General features: G+C 37.8%; 1 pseudogene; it reads right to left on the bottom strand.

Annotated features, from left to right (window-relative positions):
* Window positions 1-14,571: 14,571 nt before the first annotated feature.
* On the bottom strand, window positions 14,572-14,956 carry LOC121442692 (annotated as a pseudogene).
* Window positions 14,957-19,822: the final 4,866 nt, after the last annotated feature.

The raw sequence follows: 19,822 nt of genomic DNA, 5'->3' as shown, positions 1-19,822 counted from the left end.
GTTTGGGAGTGAAGTGGGCCTTGTAGCTTACAGGGCTCACTCAATTCTGGGGGTGGGGGGGTGTTGGAGCACCCTATCTGCAGGAAGCTTGCCTGCTAACTGGCTAGTGAAGCTGAAGGCAGATGGGGCCTAGAGCGTGGGGTGCCCAAGCTGGCCGCCTGATCACTCTTACTGCTTTCATCAAAGAAGCAACTCTGCTTCATTGAGTCTATGTGTTATTTTGTTTGCTTGCTTGCTTGTTTGTTTGTTTCTGATGGGGAACCTCAGCCGGTCACTTTCTATTTTGGGCGTGTTCCCCTTGGGCCAAAAAAAAAACATATAAAACATCCATGTACGTTTGTCTCCTCCTCTTTGTTTTCCTGCGCTCCTGAATCACTGGAACCCTGGTTTTGTAAGTTCCCCTTCTTCCCTTTATTAAAGTTAAATATTTTATATTAAGGCTAGTTTGGTTAATTCTAACTACCGATTGATCACGCCCCTTCATATTTCTATTTAATTTATTTCAGTTCTGAGTTTATTTCTTGCCATCTGCTCCTTTGGGTATAATTCTTCCTTTTGTTCTAGAGCTTTCAGATGTGCGTTGCTTTTGCTAGTATGAAAGCTCTCTGATTTGTTTTTATGTAGCCACAGTACTACGAAGTTGCTTCTTAGACCCACCTTCATTGTATCCCCTAAGTTTATGTTGTGTATTCATTTTTATTCAATTCTAGAAAGAACTTAATTTTTTAAAATTTCTATCTTGACCTGCTTTTTGTTCCATAGTTATTTGTTTAGTTTCCATGAATTTGTAAACTTTCTGTTGTTTCTGATAACCAGCTTTAATCTGTGGTGCTCAGATATGATGCCGAGTGTTATTTCAATTTTCTCATATCTGTTGAGACTTGTTAGGGGAGGCTGCTTGTTGGTTCCTGGCCACATAGCCCTGAAATAATTATACAAAAACTGTATTACTTAAATCACTGCTTGGCCCATTAGGTCTAGCTTCTTATTGGCTAACACTTACATATTAATTTAACCCCTTTATATTAATCTGTGTATTGCCACGTGACTGTGGTTTGCAGGCTAAAGTTTCAGCACATCTGTCTCCTGCAGCAGCACAATGGCTTCTGTCTCGCACTACCTCCTTTCTCCCAGCATTCAGTTTAGTTTTCCGTCTAACTCTGTTCCCCTATAGCTCTGCTATAGGGCCAAAGCAATTCCTTTATTAACCAATGATAGTCACAGCATACAGAGGGAAATCCAACATCAGAGACTTGCTTTGTGTTTTCAAAACTATTCTGCTCATCTGTGTCCTTCTATTAGGAATTTGAGACCATTGATGTTGAAAGATACAGTGAGTAGTATTTGTTGATTCCTGTTATGTTGTGGTGATGGTGGTTGAGTTGTGTGTGTACGTGTATGTGTGTGTATGTGTATGCATATGCTTCCCCTTCTTTGATTTACTGGTCTGGGATTATTTATTTCTTGTGTTTTATTGGGTATGGCTAACCTCTTTAGGTTGGAGTTTTCCTTCTAGGACTGGATTAACAAATAAATATACTTAAATTTGTTTTTTTTTTCTTTATAATGGAATGTCTGAGTTTCTCCATCTAGTGTGACTGAAAGTTTTGTTGAGTATTGCAGTCTAAGCTGGTATCTGTGGGTCTCTTAAAGTCTATAGAACATTTGTCCAGTCCCTTCTGGCTTTTAGAGGCAAGAAGTCAGCTGTTATTCTAATAAATCTGCCCATATATGTTACTTGGTCTTTTCCCTTTGCAGCTTTTGATATTCTTTCTTTGTTCTATATGTTCAGTGTTTTGATTATTATATGTATATAAGAATTCCTTTTCTGGTCTAGTCTATTTGGTGTTCTGTATGTTTTTTTTTTTTTACCTTCATAGGTAGCTCCTTCTTTAGGTTAGGGAAAGGATCTTCTGTGATTTTTTTTCTTCTATGCTTTTGTTGAAAATATTTTCTGTGCCTTTGACCTGGGTTTCTTTTCTTTTCTCTATCCCTAAATTTGGTCTTTTCATAGTGTCCTAGATTTCTTGGATGTTTTGTGCCAGGACATTTTTAGATTTATCACTTTCTTTGACTGATGTATTCATTTTTTATCATGCCTTAAATGCCTGAGATTCTCTCTTCCATCTCTTGTACTCTGATGGTGAGGATTGGCACATTTCCTGTTTGTGTCCCTAAATTTTTCATTTCTTGAATTCCCTCAGTTTGGGTTTTCTTTATTGATTCTATTCAGGTCTTAAATAATTTTATTCATTTCCTTCCAATATTTGTTTGTGCTTTCATATATTTATTTAAAGTATTTATTTCTTTTTTATTTAAAGACCCCTATCACATTTATAAAGACTATTTTAAGATCTTTTCCCCTTTTTTACATTTTTATTTATTTTTAAAACTAATATTTTTATTTTACATACCAATCCCAGTTCCCTCTCCCTCCCTTCTTCCTGCTCCCCCTACCTTTTCCCCACCCCATTCCCTGTCCATTCCTCAGAGAAGGTGAGGTCTCCCATGGGGAGTTAATAATGTCTATCACATCACTTGAGGCAGGACTAAGGCCATGCTCCCTGTATCTAGACTGAGCAAGGTATCCCTTCATAGGGAATGGACTCCAGGAAGCCAGTTCATGCACTAGAAATAAATACTGTTTTCATGGCTAGTGGTCCCACAAACTGCCCAAACCACATAACTGTCACCTCCATTGAGAGGGCCTACTTCGGTCCTATGCAGGTTCTCCAGATGTCAGTCCAGAGTCTATGAGCTCCCAACAGCTTGGGTCAGCTGTCTCTGTGGGTGTCTCCATCATGGTCTTGATCCCTTTGTTCATATTATCACTCCTCCCTCTCTTCAACTGGACTACAGGAGATCAGCCCAATACTTAGCTTTGGATCTCTGCATCTGCTTCTATCAGTTCTATGCTAGATGAAGGTTCTATGATGACAATTAATCTACTTGTCAGTTAAGGTACCCTCTCTATTACTTCTTAGATTCTTAGCTGGGGCCATCCTTGTGAGTTCCCAGGAATTTTCCTAGGTCTAGGTTTCTTGCTAACTCCATAATGTCTCCTCTATCAAGACATCTCTTACTTGTTCTCCCTCTCTGTCCTTCCCCCAACTCAACCTTCCCAATCCCTAATGCTCTCCTCTCCCTCCTCTTCTCCCCATCCACTCACCTTTCATTCTCTCCATCCTCTCCACACTCCAATTTACTCAGGAGAACTTTTCTATTTATCCTTCCCAGAGGGATCCATCTATGTCTCTCTTAGGGTTCTCCTTTTTACCTAGCTTCTCTGGGGTCATGGATAATAGGCTGGTTTTCCTTTGCTTTATGCCTAATATTCACTTATGAGTAACAATATACTATGTTCATCTTTCTGGGTCTGGGTTACCTCACTTGGAATGTTTTTTTTTCTAGTTTCATCCATTTGCTTCTTTCTCTGAGTAGCCCTGGCTGTTTTAGAACTCACTCTACAAACCAGGATGGCCCTGAACTCAGAGATCTGCCTGCCTCTGTCTCCTGAGTGCTGGGATTAAAGGCTTGCACCACCATCTCCTGGCTTAAGGTCTTTCTCTTGTGCTTCAATTACATTGCAATACTCAGGGCTTGCTGTGGTGGGTTGTTGGGCTCTAGTGGAGACATATTGTTTTAGCCTTTATTGATTGTGTTTTTACAGATGTTACCAAGACATCTGGGTTTGGGGAGCTTGTAATTCTAAATGATGGTGCCTGGTCTTGTCTGTGTTGGGTGGAAGTTTTGTTCCTTAGTTTTTGTTGCCTTCTCTGCTTCTTGGGATTGTGTGTTGTCAGTGTGCTGCCTGCTAGGAAATTCTTCTGGGATCCTGATTAGGTGTGGTTACTTGGGCTTCAAAGTAAAATGTGTTTCTAGGTAATGGGAGCTGAACCTTCAGAATGGGTATTGGCTATGGGGGGGGGGGCTCAGGGAGTCCTCAGGAGGAAGGAAATCTTGGAATTCTGCCAGGATCTGCTTAGTTCTCTGGAAATGGAGCCAGAGAGTGAAGAGAGGCCAGAGCAGGTGGTCTTCTACAGGGCTGATGATGAGACTGGAGGATTGGACTTGGAGAAATGGAGAAAAAGGTGAAGATCTGCAGTTAGCCTACTTGCTTCCTTGAATGGAGTGGCCTGCAGGTTCAGAGGGAGTGCTTACTGGAGTTTAAGGCTGGGATAAAGTCATAAGTCAGAGGAGGAAGTTAGGAAGGGAAGGTCTATGTGATCTGCTGGAGATGGGGGCAGGGGAAAGGGAGTCCACAGCAGGCATTCTGCTGCAGAGCTGGGGATGAAGCTCGGGATTAGATTTGGAGGAGTGGGGAGAAAGGTGAAAATATGCAGTTAGCCTACCTGTTTCTCTGTCTGGAATCCGTAATACATTGTTAACTAGAAATGCACTTTCTTAGATGGTGTTTCCTTTAATAAGCACAGTTCTAATTACTCACTCTTCATCATGAACATCAGCTAAAACTGCTAAAATAAAAAGAGAGGAAAAAATATCCATGGCAGAAAAAACAATAATTGTATGGATTCACATAAATATGACCAAGTAGTAGCAAGAAAACTTGGTAACTCATATTTTGCCATATCGTCATATTTGGATGATGAGAGCATCAGGAAAAGAAGGAGGTGCCAAATAGGGCATCAGACCTTCAAACCACAATCAAAACATCACTATTTAAAACAGAAACAGGTTGTTTTTTCTGACTAGGCTGTCATGGAGCATCTATTATATGCCAAGTGCCAAAATTCACACTGGTCTTTGGATCCTGTTGTTCAGGAGCTTGGAGAAGAAAAAGAGATGAGCTGCAAAAGGACAATGGGAGTGTCACCAAATCTTCACTAGCTACTGTCCTCTGCTTTACTAAAAGGACTTCATGTTTGTTTGAAATAGTTGTATAGATAGATAGATAGATAGATAGATAGATAGATAGATAGATAGATCCTAGACTCAAGAGATGAATCATGATTATTTTAAGCTATTCAAGTACTCTTGGTTCCCTTTGCCAACTCTTCTTTTTCTCAGATTCCCCTGCAAGTAGAAGTGGTCATAAGATGAAGTTCTGTCCAGAGAAACATATAAGTGGAAATCTTTTGGAATTCTTCTATGGAAGATTTTATGGGGATTTCTCCAGTTTGATGAGAAAACCTTGCACTCTTGGCCAATTTTCACATAAATATGTGGATACCATGCCTGCAGCTGTAGCAGCTACCTTGCAACTATGAGGCAATAAAAATGAAAACAAAAAGCCATATATTTGAAATGGATCAAAAGAATAGAAGTAGCTTAGGGTTTCTCATGTCTAGCCTTCATGATAAGTAAAGAAAGTAGTCCTTATTGTTTAAGACATCCCTGGGCTTTTTATTATGTCACAATCACAGAATTCATATATATTGGCAAATATCAGCATTAAAGAGGTAAGAAAGGTTACCAGGAAATACCTTAAATATTTTATACCAACAAATTATATAAAATAGAAGTGATAAATTACTAGCAAGACACAATCTACCAAAACTGACTCTAGAAGCAATAACTCTAGATTCCAACATGTGTCTAAATTATAATAAAAACTAAACAAAAATTCTCAACAATGAAAAGTTCACATCATATGGTTTTACTGCCAAATCCTACAAATTATTTAGGAAGAAGGAATACTATTTTTTCTCAAACTCCTCCAAAAACTAAAAGAGGAATGCATATTTTTTAATTATATGAAATCATAATTGCCCTAATATCAACTATTCCTTATGAATGTAGATGGAAAAATCCTCAAGAATAGAATAAAGAAGTCACATGGGTATTAGAATTGATGAATGAAAAAAGACCATTTGGCAAAATTCAAAACTCTTACCTAATTTGAACACAAAATTTAAGATAAAAGAAAAGCTTACAAACATGCTAAAGGCTATATACGAAAAACACACAAGTCAAATCATACCAGATGCTTTCCTAGCATGATAAACAAGACAGGATGTCTGTTTCCAGAATGTTCACCATCACCGCACAGTTCTACAGACAGCAATTATGTAACAATTATAGAAGAAAGGGGCACATACACTAGCACAAATAACACTTTTGCAGACTGTCATGGTCTTACAGAGAAAATCCTATAAAAATAGTTTAGTAATGTTAATAAAAGCTGAAATTATAAGATATTATAATAAACATGCAGAAATCATTTGTATTCCTTTAATATTATAATGAACACTCCAAAACAGAACACAAAAATTATTTTTTTATGATCTGGAAGTTTGTGTTCCTCCAAATTCTTGTTTTGAAATCTATCCTTACTCAAAGTGACTTCAATGAAGGTGAGGTGTTTTTAAGGTAAATAGATTATGTGGGAATGACCAATAGTGATGGGGCTAATTATACTTTTAATGGGATTTAGTTTAATTATAAGGGGTACTTCAGGAACTTACCTTAACTACTTTTTTGATGTCAACACATTCAATGACATATCTATGAGGCATGTACTATTATAAGACACCAAGATGCTGCCATTTTGATCTTGGACTTCACAGCCTCATATGTGTGAGAAATGAATTTGTTAAAGATCCCTGCAGTTTATGCTATTGTTTCAAAGATAATTAGATGGACTATAATATAATTACATTTCTAAGACCATTATAAAGGATATAATCATTAGGAACATATTTTACCAGACACAGAAGATTTGTAAACTAAAAAAATACAAAACTGCCAAAGTAAATAAAAGCAAAGTAGTCTTTCCCACTGTCCCTTTCAGTCTCTATTTCTAGCATATCTCCATTATTCAGTGATGCTTGCTGAACCACAGAAACACTCTCTACCAAGGACCCCAGGGGCCACACTATGCTGGGACTCAGGGACCCCATAACCACTACATTTGGCTAGGACCCAGATTGGGCAATAGGAACAAAAGAACAGAACAACAACCCAATAAAGATGAGACCAGATATGCTTAGATCCCAGTACAAGAGCACAAACAAGAATAATCAAGGTAACATGCATCCTCCAGAACCTTAATGCAATAGGCACTTGGAAAGCCAAATTTTCAGGTCCTGAAGATGAGACAGAAGAAATGAATAGTATCTCAGTCAAAGAAAATGTTAACAATATTAAAAATAATAATCTAGGCACACAACATTCAGGAAATCCAGAACATTGTGAAAAGACTAAACTTGCCAATAATAGGTATAGAAGAATGAAAAGTAACCCAGGTCAAAGACTCAGAAAATATTTTCAACAAAATAGTAAAAGAAAATTCCTAATCTAAGAAAGAGAGAGAGTGTGTGTAAAGAGGTCACTAGTGTGCTCCCAGTCACCCTCTGCTTGTTAGTTTCCTGGCCACTCAGACTCCCGAAATAACCACACAGAAACTATACTAATTAAATCACTGCTCGGCCATTACTTAAGCATATTTCTAGCTAGCTCTTACATCTAGAATGAACCTATCTCCATTATTTTATATTTTACTATGAGGATCGTGGCCTACCAGCAAGGTTTCAACATGTCTGTCTCTGGCAGCAGCTCCATGGCTTCTTTCTGACTCCACCCTCTTTCTCCCAGCATACAGCCTAGCTTTCCCCACCTAGTTCTGTTCTGCCCTGCCATAGGCTCAAAGCAGTTCTTTATTAACCAATGGTATTTACAGTGAGGGGGATCCCACATCAGAGAGAGAGAGAGAGAGAGAGAGAGAGAGAGAGAGAGAGAGAGAGAGAGAACACAGGATACCAAAATGACAGGACAAGAAACGAAATTACCCATGACACATAATAATCAAAATACTAAATGTACAGAGCAAAGAAAGGATATTAAAAGGTGCAAAGGGAAAAGACAAAGTCACATATAAAGGCAGACTTGTTAACACATGACTTTTCAATGGAGACTCTAAAAGTAAAAGAGCCTGGACAGATGTTCTACAGCAGCAGTTCTCAACTTATAGGTCACAACGCCTTTGGCAAACCTCTATCTCCAAAATATCTACATCATAATTTGTAACAGTAGCAAAATTACAGTTCTAAAGTAGCAACAAAAATAGTTTTATAGTTAGAGGTCACCACAATGTGAAAAACTGTATCAAAGGGTTACAACATTAGAAAATTTGAGAATCACTGTAGGCTCTGAGAGATTACAGGTACCAGGCCAAATTATTATACCCTGAAAAACTGTCAATCACAATTGACAAAGAAAAATACTCCACAGCCAGGCAATGGTTGTGCACACCTTTAATCCCAGCACTTGGGAGGCAGAGGTAGGTGGATCTCTGTGAGTACAGAGGCTAGCCTGGTCTACAAGAGCTAGTTCCAGGACAAGCTTCAAAGCTACAGAGAAACCTTATTGCAAAAAAACCAAAAAAGAAAAAAGAAAAAAAGAAAAGAAAAAAATACCTCACAATAAAACAAAAAAATAAATAAATAAAATGCCAGGTTTTTGTCTTGCTTTTAATTACTTTATTGGCACAAGTAGGGATTCTATTTCTTAGCAAACAATTTTTATTACTATAGGCATGCCCTTCTTTAGGTTGGGAAAAATTTCTTCTATGATTTTCTTAAAAATATTTTCTGGGCCTTGGAGCTGGGATTTTTCTCCTTCTATTTCTCTTATTCTTAGGTTTGATCATTTTATTGTGTTCCAGATTTCCTGGATGTTTTGTGTCAGGAATTTTTTTAGATTTAATATTTTCTTTGACCAGTGTATCTATTTCTTCCAGTGAGTCTTCAATGCCTGAGATTCTTCCATTTCTTGTATTCTGTTGGTAATGCTTGTGTCTGTAGTTCCTGTTCACTTACCTTCATTTCTGGAATTACTTCAGTTTATACTTTCATTATTGTTTCTATTTCTATTTTCAGGTCCTGAACAGCTTTATTTTTTTCTTCAAAACATTTGTTTTTTCTTGGGTTTCTTGACATTCCTCAGTGAATTTATTGGCTTCCTATAATCTTTTATTATCTTTTCCTCAATTTCTTTAAAGGATTTATTAATTTCCTCTATAAGGACCCTATTATCTTCATATACTTGATTTTAAGGTCTTTTTCTTCTGCTTTAGCTGTTTTGGAATATTCAGAGATTGCTATAGTGGAATGGCTGGGCTTTGGTGGTGACATTTTGCCCTGGCTATTGTTGACTGGCATCTAGACATTTGGATTTAGAGTGATTATAGTCCAGGTATTGATTTCTAGGTTTGTCTTTGCTGGATGGATTTTTTTCCTTTGGTTTCTGCTTCCTCTCTGGTCTTCTGGATGGAGGGGCCTGTGTTTGTGTACAGGGTCTCTGTGCAAGTAGGGTGCTGAACTTCTGATGTCCTGGATGGCCACTGGTCAAGTAGGAGGTTTCCACCCAATTTGGGGGCTGGAGTTCTGGCAATGTGCCTTGCCTCTGATCATGCCAGGGATCTCTTGGGTTCAGAATGCTGTCCTTGCTTCTTATAGGTAGGAGACTTCTGCAGGAGGTGTGGGCCACGACATGATAAAAAGTGGAGGAAGGGACTGAGTTATGCTGGGTGGGCATGAGTGGGATGGGAAGCACTCTTATCTGGGATTCAGGATACTAGCAAATATAATTTCTAAGTACATGTAATAGAAAGATTGGGCTCTTCACAATGTGTTCTCATGCTAACTTGACAGACACATGTGAAATATAGAATCTCTCTACCACATCCTAACTTTATATATTAAAAAATGAAGTTGAACTCTTGAACACTCATCTTCCTTTCCCCCATGCCCTACTTTACACCCACCACCCTCCACCAGTACAGGAAATCATAACTATTTCCCTTTTCTGGAGCCTCCTTTTCACCTATCTTCTTTGGGGTTGTGGTTTGTAGCCTTATGTCTAATGTCTACTTTTGAGTGAGTACATACTGTGTTTGTCTTTCTGGGTCTGTGTTACCTCACTCACGATGGTTTTCTTTTCTAGTTCTATCCATTGCCTGAAAAATTATGGTGCTGGCATTACTGGATGCCAACATGTAGAAGAATGCAAATAGATCTATACTGTGGGGCAATGGTCTGTACTCTGTCTTTTGTATTTTAAATAAATGCTCATTGGCCAGCAGCTAGGCACGAAGTATAGGCAGGGAAACCAGGCAGGAAGTATAGGCAATGAGAATTCTAGGAAGAGTAAAGTCAGTCTGCAGTGGTCATCCAGACACAGAGCAAGCAAGATGTGACTGTCTTACCAAAAAAGGTACCAAACCACGTGGCTAACATAGACAAATATTATGGGCTAATATAAGTTATAAGAGTTAATAATAAGCCTGAGCTTCTAGGCCAATCAGTTTATAATTAATGTAGACCTTGGTGTATTTCTTTGGGACTGAACAGCTGCAGGACCAGGTGGGATGTGGCTAACACAGACAAGAATTATGGGCTGGTATAAGTTATAAGAACTAATTAATAAGAAGCCTGAGCTACTGGGTCAATCAGTTGATAATTAATGTAGACCTCAGTGTATTTCTTCGGGACTAAATGGCTGTAGGACTGGGCAGGACAGAAATCTCAGTCAACATAATTGCATATCGTTCTCCATGCACAAAACTCAAGTCCAAATGCATCAAAGATCTCAACATACATCCAGCCACACTGAACTTCATAGAAGAGAAAGTAGGAAGTAGCCTTGAATGCATGGGTACAGGATTCCACTGCCTAAATATAGCACCAGTAGCACAGACATTGAGAACAACAATAAATAAATGGGACCTCCTGAAACTGAGAAACTTCTGTAAAGCCAAGGACAAAGTGAATAAGACAAAATGGCAGCCAACTGAATGGGAAAAGATCTTCACCACACCACATCAGACAGAGGATGGATCTCCCAAATATATAAAGAACTCAAGAAACTAGAATTGAAATACCAAATGATCTAGTTAAAAAATTGGGTACAGATCTAAACAGAAGTATCTCAAATGGCTCAACATCCTAAGTCATCAAGGAAATGCAAATCAAAACGACTCTGAGATACCATCTTACACCTCTCAGGATGGCTAAGATAAAAAACACTGATGACTCTAGACAAAAAACTGGGGAGCCTACATGGGACCAAACTAGGCCCTTGCAAATTGGGTGACAGTTATGTGGCTTGAGCAGTTTGTGGGGCCATTGGCTATGAAATCAGTTTTTATTCATAGTATATGAACTACCTTTTTGGAGCCCATTCATTAAGGCAGGATACTTTGTTCAGTCTTGATACAGAGGGGAAAGGCTTGATCCTGCCTCAACTTGGTATTCCAGACTTTGTTGACTACCCAAGGGAAGTCTTACCAGCCCCACCCCCAATGTTGTCTGAGGCTGTTTGTTCATTCCTGGCCACTCTGACTTGAAATAATCACATGGAAACTATATTATTTGCAATACTGTTTGGCCAACAGCTTAAGCATATCTCTGGCTAACTCTTATATCTGAAATTAACCCATTTCTATTAATCTTGTATCACCATGTGGCCATGACTTACCCATAAGGTTCTACCACATCTGTCTCCAGCAGTGGTTACATGGCTTCTCTCTGACTTCCCCTACTCTCTCCTCCTCTATCTGCTTAGGATCCCCACCTTGCTCTATTTTGCTAAGCCACTGGCTGAAACAGCTTTATTCATTAATCAATAAAAGCAAAACAAAGACAGAAGGACTTCCCACACCATTTCCCCTTTTCTAAAGTTTAAATAAAAAGGAAGATTTTAACTTTAACATAGTAAAATTACATACAACAAAACAGGTATCAGGAAAGAATTACAGTTACAATATTTATATCTACTTTATCTTTTATTATAACTAAGGAAAACTATAATTATAACTATTCTTCAATTCCATCAAAGACTGCAGAAGGATATAATATTACCTAACTAAACAGGAAGTGCATTGTAAGCAACTTCCAAAACTCTAGAATTGACAGAGACATCTTGTTGCCTGGACAGTCACCCAAAGTTCTGTAATGTTGTGGGCACCCATCTTCAGCCTACCGGCCCATACTTTCATGAAGCAGAAACCCAAAAGGACTGTCTCACCTTCTTTAGACAGCTTAAGAAGTCATTTTTCTGTGGGTCGTGCAAGTCCAGTTCATACAGTATAATATCAAGCAGTCCAGACAAGAGCAATTTTTTTGCCCAAATGGCTAGCAAACTCCATAAAAAATCTCTTCAATGTCCATCTTCTTCTTGAAATAGTTGTTGCTGCCAGGAGCAGATGTGTTTCATTGTTATGAACAGTCCTAAGTTCTTAAAACATTTTAAGTGCTATATTCCAAAGGTCTTTGAAAATTTTGGAGATTATCTCTCTACTTTAAATATATCACTATATATCTATAAAACCTAACTAACATGACTACAAGTTTGACTATTATAGATGACTATCTATTAACCTGCATTTCTTAATTATACATTGCATTTTTAAATGAGCTGCACAAACACAATACCTTAATCAAGAGCAGAAATATATATATGAAACAAGATTGACCTAAAATTTGTATCAATAGACCAAGATCCATACTAATGTAAATTATTCATATCTATATCATATTCCCCTTTAAATGTAAACAAACATTTATAAACAATCACTTAGGGAATTTGGGCATTGTTGTCTAAATTATTTCCTGCTGATTAGGGGTGCTGTTAATCAAGTCTATCATGGGATATCCTGTATGGTAGGTCCATCTCAGCCAGCAGTCCCAAAGCTGTCATGGATGTTGAACCTTCAGGATCATGGTTACAGGAGGCTTTGTTTGATCAAACCACATTAGTCTGAAAGGAATTCACAGGTTTTCACCCTCTTTGGAAGCAAACATAGAACCTCTTTTCCAAAGCTACATATACTTAGATCCAAATTTTGAAGTCAAGATACCTTTGAAGTATATATGTTGGTTTACCTTAGCAGTCCGTACAATGCAATGTTTCCCTGTATTTAGCTCCTTCACAGTCAAAAAATTCAAAGCAAACACAATAATATACATAATGCTGACTCTCTGTGTATATTCCATCTTTATGTGGCTTATTTTTCTTTGCTCTTTTAAATTTATGACTGTCTGTACTCTGTCTCTTTAAAGACTTTACCTTTTTTAAACCATTTACTTCTTTTTATAACTATACATATTCTTTTTCTTTTCCCTCCCAAGCCTACATATATTTATCCAACACTATAAACCCATAAAGAGGTCTTTTTTATCTGAATCTGTCTTTACTGTGTATCTGTAAATATTTTCTGACCAGACGTGCCTTTTTTTAATGCTAAGTGGGCATGGCTAAGACCAACTCTGCCCAGTCCAACATGGGAAGGGCATGTTCACTGCATCTAAGAGCCATTCTCTCCACCACAGATCCGGGGTTGGGTCACAGCAGGTCTGTGATGCCATTAAGCAAATTGTAGCACTCTGCTCACAAACCTCATTTAAATGCTCCATAGCTGGACCTCCCAAAAGAGTCAGAGTTGTTCATATAGCTAGCATGAACCAGAAAGTCTACTTAGAGGAGCTGTGCAGTTTTTGCTGCTACTGCTGAGTCAGGAAGCCTAGCAAACAGATCCCACAAAGAAAATGCAGCTACCAAAAAGCTAGGCTTAACTCTGTTCTTTTGTGTCTAGAATTCCTTTTGAAGCTTTCTCAGGTTTTACGTGGATACAGTTGACCATGTTGGTGTGCCATTCTTAAGGAGTGGGATGTAGGGAAGAAGGTGAGGACCAAAAGAAGGAAACAGAGGGGAACTGGAGTTGGTATGTAAAATGAAAAGAAATTTAAATTAAAAAATGAAGTTGGAATGGATCCCAGGATGGAATGTAAGGTTCTTAAATGAGAACATGACAATACACCACAATGAAAGACAGAACTCCAAAGCTACCTTCAGGAAAGGGAAAAAAAAACTTCTTCAAAAAAGGTAGGCCCAAGCAGCCTTAGGGAGGAGACTGGCAGTCATCTTTAGGACATGCCCACAGAAGCCTCAAAACCACCACTGAATGGGTCAGGAATTCCATTTTGTCACTCTGTATGACTCAGAGGGCAAGAGCCAGATGCATCTTGAGAAATACCTTGCTATTTAAAACTGAGCATAACTGGGAACAAACAGAAGACAAGGAACATGAACATCTGCCACATAATTTCATCTATGAGGAACAGCTTTGAGAGGTAGTTCGTGAAAGTAGGAGAGCAAGACACTAAAAGCTAAAAACTGCTGGTAACAAGAGGCTTACCTCAGACAGTGAAGTAAATAGGGAATGATAAACCTATCTCTCCATTTCTAGCTACCAGGAGCAGATCTCAAGAACCTGATCTAAGAACCCTATAGTTTGATAATCCTGAGCCTGAGGTCAGTGTGCAGATCAACCTACAGAGCCACCTAATTGTTCCTCATTTCTTTTTTTTTGTAACGATCTGGCTTTATTTTACACTAGGTAGCGGGGCACAAAGCAATCCTCTTTAATAAAATTGACATTTAGCTTCACTCAGAACATTTTAATAATGCACATTTTTTAAAAGTATTCACCTAACAAATTGTTCTGCAATCCAAATACACAACAGCTTGGAAAACAACATTTAGAAAGCAAAAGCCAATGTAAAAAGACAGATTGAAACAACTACAACAATACAGTTTGACATGGCTCAGATTTTACAGCTTTCTTACTACATCATCTATGTCAGAAATCTGTTCCTTCAGCTGGCTCCATTGCTCCATGTTTAAAAAAATACCTTTTCTCCCTGGTTTCATTTCACCTTCTGAGTCCATCCAATATTCTCTAATATCAATTAGAATTTTTCCTTTAAAGTCCCGAACACTGACGTATCTCATCTTCCCAATCTGGAACATGTTATCATCTCTGCTGCTGCTACTCTGCTTGGAAGATGCCAGCACTCTAGAAGTCTCACCAAGCTTATGCTTCTTCACAGGCTTTTCTGGAACCAATTGCTTTTTCCTCTTAACTTTTTTTTTCAACCTCGCTGTCAGAATCACTTCCTGAAGAGCTTGAAGAAACAAGTTCCTTTGATTTAGGCATTGCTCCGCTCCTGCCATCCAATATCCTCTAGCTCGCTCCCCCACTTGCTCCGGACTTCCTCATTTCTTTAGAGTCTGAAAAATCTTGAGTTCTTGGCAGTCTATTTTATAGCCCAGGTATATCCTTAAATATAGTCATTAATACATTGAAATTACTAAAAATAAAAAGACATGTTATTTTAGCTAGGGTTTCTATTGATGTGATAAAACACCAGAAGAAAAACAACTTGGAAAGGAATGGTTTTATTTCAGCTTACACTTCCAGGTAACAGTTCATCACTGAGGGAAGCCAGGGCAGGAACTCAAGGCAGGAACCTGGATATAGGAAATAATGCAAAAGCCATGGAAAAGTGTTGCTGACTGGCTTGTTTCCCATGGTTTGCTCAGCATGCTTTCTTTTACAATTCAGGACCACCTGCCCAGGATGGGCACTGTCCACAGTGAGCTGGACCTTTGGCATCAATCATTAACCAAGAAAATGCCACCACAGGCTTGTCCACAGTTCATGCTACTGGAGGCCTTTTTTCAGCTGAGGTAACTTCTTCCCAGGTTTTTCTATCCTGTGTCAAGTTGACATAAAACTAGCCAGCACATATGTTTTATAGTGTACAGATCACAGTGTCGTGGCTGCTTCCCACATTATCTGTACAATTAGAAGATAATCCCCAGCTAAAAAAATATGGGTATGAGTTGTGGGGGGGGGGGGTTCAGGGAAGATGAGAGAACTTGCACAAATCATAAATTACAAAGCTAAGTATGTCCAGCAGAGCTTCCTAATATGCAAAGAAGAGAAGCTAATAAAGTGGAGAAATCTCTGGCAAGCACTGGATACCTTCCCAGTACAAGTTCAACATCAGCACAAAGCACAAGAAAGGCAAAGCTTCTAAATTCATCTGACCCTTCCCACTACATAACAAATGGCAGTATTCTGTGTTAAAGGACCCAGGAAGAAACCTCTCCAACACTTCAATTTATCACTTCACCTTATCCTTATTTTGTACTTTTCCCCCACTTTATATTTACCCTTTTTATTTCTTTTTCATACTTTATCAGTTTTTTAACCTTAAAATATTTTAAATTGCATCTTTTTATTATCTTATTATATCTAATTTTGTTTATGTATCTTTTTCATTTTTAGGCAACCTTTTTTCTTTTTTTCTTCTTTCATTTTATTGCCCATTATATGCTTCCTTTTGTTCTCTCTCTCTCTCTCTCTCTCTCTCTCTCTCTCTCTGTCTCTTTCTCTTCTAGTACTTTGACTTTATCTTGTTATATTTGTCATTGGTTGCTATTTTATTTTGTGTATATGTATGTGTCTAAGTATGTGTATGTTTGCCACATTCATTCAGAAGCCTGTGGAGGTCAGAAGAGATTTTGAATTCCCTATGACTAGGGTTACAGAGGGCCATGTGGGTGTCAGGAACCAAGTTCAGGTCTTTTGCAAGTACTCTCAACCACTGAGCCACCCCTTCAGTCCCTACTATGAATTTTTAAACTAAGTTTTACATTGTATTTTCTTCTTACATGTATTTAATTTTGTTTTTGAAATTTCCTAATGTTGGGAAATCTTTTTTTTTATTTCTTTGCTTTTTTAATCTTTTCTAAACTCTTGGTTCTATCCTCCCATTCACAATATTATACTTCAGCAACATTCCTTTTCTTTTTTCTTTATTTAACTTTGATTCTTGTCTATTTACCCCAATTCCTTGCTCTATTCATTTTTCCCAATTATTTACTATTTCTTTATTTATCCTAAATAATTTGTACTTTTTAGCACATTCCATATTAGTGTTTCCATTTTTCTGGTTTATGGTAATATATTAGTGGACTTAATTTGTAAGTATATTCTTATACTTCTTATGGATTGATTTGTTGCTGTTTTAATGGTTTGTTTTCTCCTGGGTGGTGCTGTGATTTGAGTTTCAAGAGAAGGCTGTTGAAAAAAACAGAGATGAAAGACAACAGATTACAAAATCATAAGACAGAAACACAAGATGTGTGAGAAACCAAAAGATTTCTTTAAATCTTTAAACTCATTAAATACTAAATTGAAAGATACTAAAATGGGTAAAGTAATAGTAGATGAAGATCTCCAAAGTTCACTAATTTAAAAAGACACAAGTAAGAAAATAAATCCAAGACTGGGAAGGAAAATCAACAACATAGAAGAAAAGTGAGAAACATAGAAAAGAACATCAGCAGTATGGACAACAAGGGCAGCACATGAAAGAATTCAACGAGAAAATTACTATTTGGAGTGTGGGGAACAAATAGAAATATTGGAAGTAGAAAAATGCAATGAATCAAAGGGGACGCATGGTGAAAAGCATTGTTAAGAAACTTGACTAAGCAAAAGAGAGAAAATCAAGTATTGAGAAAAAGGTTGGAAAAAAATACTATATTCAAACACCAAGGAGGACAAGGAAATGAACATGACTCCCAAGAAATCTAGGAAAATCAGAGACCAAGCCTAAGTCTCTGTAAGATAGAAGTGGGAGTGAGCTGAGGTAAAAACTAAGACATAGAGAATCTATTTCAAGAAATTATAGCAAAATAATTGCCCAAATTTAGAGAAAGAAATGGACTTCTAAAAATCACAGGCTTTTATAACTCCAAATAGATATGACCAGAGAAGAACCTCCCAAGATCATGTTGGACCCAGATGTCAAAAACACAAAGTAGGCCCTCATGTCACCTCATGCCATTGTGATGAGCAAGTATGTGGTGGAGATGTGAGAGAAAAGAAGCAGAACAGTTCATGTGCTGTGGAGAGAGACAGAAGCAGAAATTCAACGGTGGTGAGGATCAGGCTGATGTAAGAGGCCTGTGCTGCCACCTGAGGCCATGATGATGCCCAGGCCTATGCTGCCACTAAGGATCAGGTTGTCTTGGTCTGTTGCCCTACCACAGCCATGGTGTATGTTGATGTCCATGGGCCATGTTGCCACCAAGGGCCATTTGGGTGTCCATGGTCTAGGCTGCTGCTTAAAGTCATGTTAATGGTTGAAGGTCATGCTGAGCTGGCCCCAGCCCTCACTGGGGGAGGCCTGGGATAACCAACTCTGCTACCACCCAAGCCCAGATTTAGGGCCTGGAATTAGCCTACCCCATCATCTACCCCACCTACGAGCTGCTGAAGCATGTGAAGGGTCTGGTCCTGTGAAACCATAGCCAAGAGATCTCTGTAAGTCAGAACAATATCAGAGAGGATCCTCAATGAGAATCCAATATTAATGACTTAGCAGAAACCAGAGGCCTCAAACCAAACCAAAGACTCATTGTAATGAACGTTTATAAGTAAAATCTATTTGGGCAAAATAGTGTACTGCATGACACACTGCAGCTTTCAACACCCCTACAAAAAGTGAGTGTATGTTGGAGGGGCAGAGAGATGGAAGAACGGAGTGGTGTGTGCACTGTGGAACTGGAACTGTGAAGGCCGTGGCAGGTGTGGGAAAGCACCTCAGTTGATTGAGGGGCAGGTAGCTACCAAGAGGGGTTGGCAAGATTTTTTTATTCTCACTTTAATTATTTTCTTTTGGGGAGAAATTACAAGGGTGGAGGGCAGATATGGAAGGACTGGGTAATGAATGAGGTTGGGGTGCATGATGTGAAATTCCCAAAGAATCAATACAAAAACTCTGCATAAAAAACACAAAGTAAAGAAACAATATTAAAAGCTTTAAGAGATGGCTAAGGATATAGCTTAGTGGTCAAGTGATTCATTAGCATTCACAAGGCCTTGAGTTCAATGCATAGTACCCAAGGGAAAAAAAATCTGTAAGGGAAAAATGCCAACTCACTCACAAAGGCAAACATATCAAAAAACAATCAGATTTCTTATCAGCAACCTTCTCTAAAATAGGTGATATGTAGGCCACAAATGAAGTCTTAGTAAACACAAAATAATAAAAAATAATTTTGTACCTTAAATTTTACTGCAATAAAACTAGAAATCAATAGCAAGAGAAACTGCAGAAACTTCTTAAATATTGCAGACTAAAAAACACACTCTTGATTGATCAGTGTATTATTGAGGAATTTAAGGAGGAAATTTGAAATTTGAAATCCCTAGAATGAAATAAAAATGAAAACAAACCCCAGAACATTTAGAATAGAGCAAAGTTCATTTTAAAAAGAAGATTTATAGCTATGGGTGCTAACACTACCAAAGACGCATATCTGAAGCAAATAACCTAATGATGCAACTCAAACCCAAATGCAGGAGAAAGCAAGAAAACAATAAGAAAAATTAACAAAATGTAGATTAAATAACCAAAACATGCAATTATTTAAGCAAAAAGTTGATTCATTGAAAAGATAAACTGAGTTAGCAATACCTCGGTGAAGCTAAGTAAAATGAAAAGAAAGAAATTCTGAATAATATTAAAGATGAAAAGGATGATGATCCAACAGATTCCTGTGAAATATAGAGGAATGTAAAGAAATACTTAGAAAACTCACATCTTTAAAAAAATTGAAAACTCTAGACAACATGAATAACTTTCTAGAACACATGACCTATCAAAATTAAATCAAGAATTAAATCTTTATTAAATCATGAATTACACAGCTTCAACTTACCCATAACAAGCCCTGAGATGGAAGGAGTAATAAAAAAACTTCTACCCTGAAAATCTCAAGACCAGATATATTCACTGCTGAATTCTATTAAATATTTAAAAAAGAGCTAACATGAATATTTCTCAAAAACTTCCACAAATTACAAAGGGAAGGAATACCATAAAATTCATTCTATGAAGCCAGTATTACCCTAATATCAAAATTGGTCAAGAAAATAACCAAAAAGTATAGACCACACTTCCCAATGAACATGAATCCAAAAACTCAAAAAAAAAAAACTCAA

This window comes from Microtus oregoni, unplaced genomic scaffold (genome assembly GCF_018167655.1).
Source record: "Microtus oregoni isolate MIOR12 unplaced genomic scaffold, Mior012 000094F_ref0000399, whole genome shotgun sequence".
NCBI classification, from domain to species: Eukaryota; Metazoa; Chordata; class Mammalia; order Rodentia; family Cricetidae; genus Microtus; species Microtus oregoni.
The sequence above is the reverse complement of the archived record's forward strand: the minus strand, read 5'-3'. Positions and strand labels throughout refer to the sequence as shown.